This window comes from Zootoca vivipara, chromosome 13 (assembly GCF_965207765.1).
Source record: "Zootoca vivipara chromosome 13, rZooViv2.hap1.1, whole genome shotgun sequence".
Lineage (NCBI taxonomy): Eukaryota > Metazoa > Chordata > Lepidosauria > Squamata > Lacertidae > Zootoca > Zootoca vivipara.
In genome coordinates this window covers 21,521,945-21,529,770 of record NC_142596.1, presented here as the reverse complement: position 1 = coordinate 21,529,770, position 7,826 = coordinate 21,521,945, and positions in this window count along the sequence as shown.

The window sequence follows — 7,826 nt, the reverse complement described above, 5'->3', positions numbered from 1 at the left end:
GGGGAGAATTAGGAGAAGGGAGCAAAAATGATTGATTATGGAGAGAAACGGCAGTGAAACCCTATATTCTTAATTTGAGCACACTGAGAAGAGGGAGTGGATTCCTCCCATTATTGTGGAGTGGATAAAAGTCTTACTTGCTTCACCAGCCATTAGTAAGCAATGAAATAGCCATGCCTACTGGAGGCTGGATTGCAGCCAAAATCTTAAGTGGCAGAGATTTCTCCTGAGGCAATGCCTCTTGAGAGTTTATATGTGTATGCTTATTACTGCCTGTTGCACTGTTGCTTACAAGTTGCCAAATAAAGTGAAATTTGAACAACATGAAGGGAGGAAGAGGCCATGGTGCAATATAGGGACTATTTGCTACGAGTCAGCAAATGACTAGCTAGTCAAAAAAATGAGGTGGGACTTCTAAAGCCAAACTATATTTCACATGGAGCAGCCAATTAGTTTTTTAGAGTCTATCTTTCCCTCCCCTTAGCTAGGTGAATTTCTTCCTCTTTTCAAGCTTATCTGATACTAGCAAAATGCCAGTGTTTGCAGTGCATGGAGTGTTTCTGGAAAGGTAACTTTGTAAATGAAAAGAAAAATCATTTGTAGGGGTCTGGTGTGTCCCCAGGCGCTTACATCCTTCTTGTGAGAGTTGGGTTGTCCAGTGCTGGAGATAGAGATCATTGCAACATTATTTCCAGGCACAGCAGCTGGCATCCTACCCAACCCAAAAATATCAACAAGTGGTTTGCATTGTGAGAGGAAGTAAGGGGAATGCACTTTAGGGTGCAGGGCCGTCTTAAGGAAATCCAGCGCCATAGTGCAAAGGTACCCCCGGCGTCCCTTCCCTTTCCCCAAGCTGCTCTCTCTCGCCCTGGCTCAGGGTCCCCAGCGCCACCAGCCCAGGCTTCCCGCCGCCCCTCACCTGCTGTGTGGTGTCCCACTGCCAGCCCAGGTCACGCTGCTGACCCCTCTCCACCCCAGCCAGGGCGCGGGCAGCTCCCCAGCTCCTGCCACCCCCCAGCCCGGAGGCTGCGTGGCCCAGCGGCCGCCATCCACACTGGAGGAAACAAGCGTGAGCAGTGATTTTCGGGTCCCGCAGTGCGGCGCTTGTTCCCCGGCTAGCTGACCGGTCCACCGCTGCCTCTGCCTACGCTCTCTCGCGCTCCCAGCGACCCGAGGAGCAGGAGGCGGTTGCCACGCCGCCGCCTCTGCCCCAGGAGTGGGGGGGCAGCGGGCACCAGATGTGGAGGAGGCCCCTCAGGAGCCGCTCCTGCCACTGCCGCTCCCGCAGGCGACAGCAGCTCGGCAGCCAGCAGCTAAGGGGATTCCCGCGAGCCAAAGGAGAGGAAGAGGCCCGCGGCAGAGCCATAGGGCTCAGACATCAGCTGTCTGGCGGGCGCAGCAGCGCCCCAGGTGCCCTGGCGCATTGTGCCACCCAGCCCAGGCCTAGAGATGGCCCTGTTAGGGTGGCTTAGCCTGTCCCATGATGTTCCCAACCACTTGGTGTCAGACCTGCTGGGTTCTATTGCTTGGGCACATTAGAGTAACAGTTTGGCAAAACTGGCTTCTAGACATATTTATTCATTAATTATCTGAAGTGAGGAGCTGGAAATGCCTAATGTTTTATGCTTGTTCTAATGAGATGAGAATGTGACACTTTGCCCAAAATTGCATTGCAACGTATTCTTTAAAAAAAACCAAAAAACATCTGTCTTAAAAACCAATCCTGAGTGGTATCCCAGATGCCTTTTTTTATGGGATACCCGGTTTTTTTAAAAAATGCAGGATTTCATCTGATGAGAACTAAATTAAGTCTCTTAACTCCTATTTATTACTTGAATAGCAATACCATGGCTGTGTAGCATGCATGTCTCGGGAGTACTAAAACAATGGTTATTAGGTGTTTGCAATGACTTGACTGTAATACAAATAAGAGCTGGCTGTTGGTATCATTCTGGTCATACAACAGAAGAGAATGCATCAGTACAAAGAATGACAATGCTGCTCTTTTGTTTTCCATCTTGGGATCACTCCTGGGTTACTTGCAAATAAACTGTAACTGTGGCCTTAAGTAGTATGTGAGAGGGGGGGGGGGAGTCTTCAGAAGCATGCTGTATCTTTATATGGCTCTGGTTTGAAACTGAAAAAGCAAAGCTCTGCCTCCTGTACTTAAGGCAGAATTTGCTCCTTAATAATGTATGTTGCATAATGATGAATTCAATAATGCAGGGGTTTGTGTTTTTGTGTTTTCTCAGCTACTGTAAAACCAGGTTAAAAGCCAAGCAAAAAAAAATCACCCTGAAAAATGATTGTACTTTATATTAAAGTTTGAACCCTATGGGTTCTGTTTCTTAATAAAAGCACAAAAGCACCTACTTGTCTTGATTTTTGGGGGGGGGGGGAGGAATTATACATGTTAGATCATAGTGCAGAGGTAAGCTGCTCTTGACCTTTAAGGTAAGGTAAAGTGACCCCTGGACAGTTAGTCCAGTCAAAGGCGACTATGAGGTGCAGCACTCATCTTGCTTCAGGCCGGGGGAGCCGGCGTTTGTCTGCAGACAGCTTTCCGGGTCATGTGGGCACCATGACTAAAACCTCTGGCGCAACGGAACACCGTGATGGAAACCAGAGCGCATGGAAATCCCGTTTACCTACCGTACCTGCCGCAGTGGTATCTATCTACTAGCACTGGTATGCTTTCGAACTGCTAGGTTGGCAGAAGGTGGGACAGAGCAACGGATGCTCACCCCATTGTGCAAATTCGAACTGCCGACCTTCCAGTCAGCAAGCCCAAGAGGCTCAGTGGTTTAGACCACAGCGCTACCCACGTCTTGACCTTTAAAGCCTTTCAGCACAAGGGTACATGAAGTCTTTCTCCACATGTGCCAATCTGAACATCATCATTAGAGTCTGTTCTCTAGCTTCCTCCATGTGCATTACAATGGGAAAGTGCCTTTTTAGGGGTGGTTTTGGAATGTTTTCCCCAAAGAAGAAACTAAAAGACCTGCAGCACCCTAAAGACTAACAAATTTATTGTGGCATAAGCATTTGAGGACTTCGGTCTACTTCAGCAGATGCATTGAATGTTATAATAGTTTTAATAGCATTCTGTTGGTTAATAGTCTCTTGTTTTTACGGCTAAGGTCATTTTTATGTTTAACACATTTTTATCGTTTTTAATGATAGTTGAAATATGACAAACACAACGTGAAATGTGGGTTTTATTTTTTATAGAAGCTGTCTTGTAAGGACGCTTTCCCCTAAAAGACCATCCTAAATCAGCAGATGTACACACACACCAGTGGGAATGGGCTGTGTGCAAACAGTGAAATGCAAAGGAAATACAGGATTAGGTCCAGATGACATTAGTTATGTTTTAGTGCCACAGAAATAAATGGGACTGCAGCAACAGTTCCAACATGCTATCCCTCTGGAAATCTTAGAAAGGAAATCTTTCACCAGATAGAGACCTAAATTTCCACAGACTTTTAAACTTTTTGTTCTGTTTTATTTTCACTTGTCTATTAACTTTGGTGTGGCTTTTATAAATTTGCTTGTTTTCAGCTTGTGTATTTTACTATGGTTTTTAAAAATAACTGCCCTTTTATAACTTGATTGAAGAGCACAGATAAAATAGCTCTTAATAACTAAACACAGGATAGTGTTCTAAAGAAAGTGGGCCTCTGTTTCATCACACATTACAGAAATGGCATCACAGTGGAGCTAAACTCCCATGTATTTCTGTGTGGCTTACATGAGAGCCCAGAATAGATTGTGCTCAACAATCTGCATTGCACCAAAGTGAGTACTTTTAAGGACTTGGACTGTAATCAAAAGGCATTAAAATTGTTGGCTTGTAAGAAAAGGAGCATTTTTCCCACAGAACCTGCTGCATTTCTTCATTTAAAGCCGCCTGTCAACTTTACCTTGCCTGTCATTGATACTCATAATGTCCCTTCGACTGGATCCCATCATTTCTTTCAACTCCCAAATGACACTACAATGCTGTCCACATCTACCCAGCAGTAAATCCTATTGAATTTAGACTTAATTGAACTTAGTTCAGAGTCCTGTGCCAGCAGTGATTGAAACTATAGTCTCGCCCCTCCTGATTGCTTCGGGATGTTCTGTGGGTAATCAAAGATTTTTTTTGTTTTTCAGCAGATTTTCCATATTTGAAGAGCACTTAGCTCAGAGGCTATGCCAAGTTACATGGCAAAAATAAAACATCTCAGCAAAGCAGGTTCCTGAAATGGGGAGAGTTAATAGGAGAAATTTCATATTCGCACCTCAAGGACGTCAGCTGCTTTCCAACAGAGTAACCTCATGGGTTTGCACACTAAATGCTCCTTTGGTATGAAGATCACAGGAACAGTGGATTTTTTTCAAAGCAGCTTACACATGTGCAACAGAACCAGCTAGCAGAATATTCTGTTCCTGACTTAGTATAGCAAACTGGGGCACGTAACCAGTTCTGGTGTATAGCAGAATCTTTGTTGCAGGGCAGTTGGGAATGTAATAACATGACATACCTAGACAAAAGCAGTTGTGTATTGTTGGCCAAATGCAACTATATATACAGGCAACCACCAATTTATGCGGGAGTTACATTTCAAGGCACCATGTGTTTAAGTGAAATCACGTATATTTGAAACGCCATTGAAAAAGCCTGCAAACGCCCTGTCCTGCCCCCTCCCCGTTCTGCCCCCTTTAGTGATGTTTTCGGGTCACTTCCAAGTTTGGCATGATGCCTACAGAGGTGATATAAAGCAGCCATTTATTTACCCTGGCTGTTTAAACTCTTGCTTAATTGTACATTTGGCAAAGCACATTAATATCACCATGTTACCCTAGAATGGCGTCATAAAAAATGAAAGGTGGCCCTAAGAGCACAGTGATCAAAACACTCAGTTGGGAAAACCCTATTATATAATTCTTTGAACACAAGAGGCAAGGAAAGCCCTTTTATATTCTTGATAAGGATATGTGATATACCAGGGGTCCCCAAACTAAGGCCCGGGGGCCGGGTGCGGCCCAATCGCCTTCTATATCCGGCCCGCTGACAGTCCAGGAATCAGCATGTTTTTGCATGAGTAGAATGTGTCCTTTTCTTTAAAATGCATCTCTGGGTTATTTGTGGGGCCTGCCTGGTGTTTTTACATGAGTAGAATGTGTCCTTTTATTTAAATTGCATCTCTGGGTTATTTGTGGGGCATAGGAATTCATTCATTTTTTCCCCAAAATATAATCCGGCCCCCCACAAGGTCTGAGGGACAGTGGACCAGCCCCCTGCTGAAAAAGTTTGCTGACCCCTGTGATATACTGATAGGATTTCAGCAGCAAGATATGAAACTCTTGTAAATGAGACTGCGGGGAGGAGAGAACCCGGACTGCAATTGTGTAAAGGTATTAAAACCACAATTTTGTAATTCAATACTATTGCTACTGTAAGATGAGTGTTTGTGGGCCCTGTGACCCTGTTTTTGCACTATAGTGGGTAGTTGGCAGTGTGGGATAGATAGAAATAAATCTGCCTTACCTGTGCAGGGTAGGTAGAATAGCTTCCCCATGCCATTCTGAAATTCATTGCTCCACTCACTGTCTCCTCTGACTCCCAATCTCCACTGGCATATGGCCCTCCAAATGTTGTCCAGGAGAGAATGTGGCCTCTGGCTGAAAAAAGTCTCAGTGCTAAAGGTTGTTCTAAGCAGAGCTTTCCAATGACGTTCTCTTCTCTGTCCCTGTGACCTTCCTGTGACCTGTGCTCAAGGCTACCCATCTCATGCCAGGGAAGGAGTGCAGGACTGTCTTCACTGCAAAGCAATTGAAGATGGCTGGGGAAAACAAAACGAATGGGGTTTCCATTTTGGCACCAATGGGAAGTTTCTTCCCCTAATGCTTAGGGAAATCAAACTCCCCCTGCTCTGGCGATACCATTCAATCTTGATAAGAACCCTCCCCTGACACTTGATATTTAACAATCATGCCATAAAAAAATAAAAATAAATGTGCCAACTGCTTTGATATGAGGAACTGGCCTGTAACTGGCTTGTTATGCAGTTGTAAGAAATCAATTGTTTAGTGTGGCACCAACTACACTTTGGAACTCCATGCCTGTTGACATCAGACAGGCACCTTTGCTGTGCTCCTTTCGGCACCTGGTTAAAACATTTTTGTTTGGGCATCTCCAGACACATAGATGCTGGTGCATTCTCAGCCCTTTTGCTCTTAGTTTTAATTCTTTTTTACATGTCTTAGACTGTTTTTTATTAATAAGTTTGATATTACTTGTAAAGCGCTTGGATTTGCCGCAATCAAGTGGTTTGTTTGAGCATACCTCTGCTGTGCAAAACAGGGTGTGGAGCTCAACAGAGAAAGACTGTCCTTGTTTTGAGGCACTACATGCAACAGACTAGTTGTGGGAAGACTATTTCGTTGCACCCATGGTGACTTCTTCCTGCCTCCGGCAAACGGTCATCTAAATTCATTTGCTGGCCCCCATCTTGGTTCAAGCTCCACTCGGTTCAAGCTCGGTTTGTAGTGGCATGACAGGTTTTGTTCCTGATTAATGCAATGGAGATTCCTTTTTCCTCACCCACCCACTCACCCCCAAAGCAGTTGCCACGAGGGGGCAAGGGGCAGTGCAGCCCCCACAACCAGGGCACATGTCCCCTGGCCTCAGCAGGCTGACTTGCTCCCAACAGCCTCTGGCTGCTTCAGACAGGCCAGGCCATTGTGGGACAATCAATTAATCTTCCCTTCATCCTTCTGCCCTTTGACCTTGTCTGGCTCAGTTCGGAAGCCACGAAACCCCACAGCAAAACACCCCCAGCTGCCCCTTCTTGGCTGAGGCTCGGTGGATAAGATGGAAATAGAAAATTAATGCCAGTCAGAGAAGGCTACTGGAGAACAGGAAGAAGATTAAAGGCAGGCCAGCTCTCTTGTTCCGTCCCAGCTATAAAAGGGCTCAAACTATTTAAGTGATAACTATACTTAGTGGGTGGTGGAAGCTAAGGGGTAGCAAAGGAAGGATGCATTGGCTGAAATGTCTTAGGCCTGCTTGACTGTTTCTCCCTAGCGGCATGCAACTCCAGCCCCATAACCACATCTGTGCCCACCTTTTGCATAAAGAGGCATCAGCATGGCAATGGGCACCAGGGATTTCTGGGTAAATTATAAACAAGCAGTTGTGGGCAATGGACTTCAGGAGGGGGTCAGAGCTAAAGCTAAAACAGCAGACCACATTCACAACATACATTAAAAACACCACGATATCACTTTAAACAGCTATGCCTTCCCCCAGAGAATTCTGGGAGGTGTAGTTTGTCAAGGTTGCTGAGAGTTGTTAGGAGGGCCCTCTTTCCCCCACAATTCCCAGAGGGGTCACTCAGGCTTTGTAGCTCTGTGAGGGGAGCATATACAGTGGTTAAGAACTTAATTCGTTCTGGAGGTCCATTCTTAACCTGAAACTGTTCTTAACCTGAGGTACCACTTTAGCTAATGGGGCCTCCCGCTGCCGCCGCGCTGCCTCCATGTGATTTTTGTTCTCATCCTGAAGCCAAGTTCTTAACCCAAGGTACTACTTCCAGGTTAGCGGAGTCTGTAACCTGAAGCGTCTGTAACCCGAGGTACCACTGTATGTGTAATAAAATGATATATCCTAAAGACACCACAGTCTCCATTAACCTTCAGTCCAAGGAGCCCAAACCCTAGGGGAAGTGCTTGTAGTATCTGGAGTCTCTCATTGCTCGGAGAATGGGGTCGTACATAACAATACATATTTCAGCATTATCTGTCCACTAGTGCAAGGGCTTAGGGTGCCATAGTGC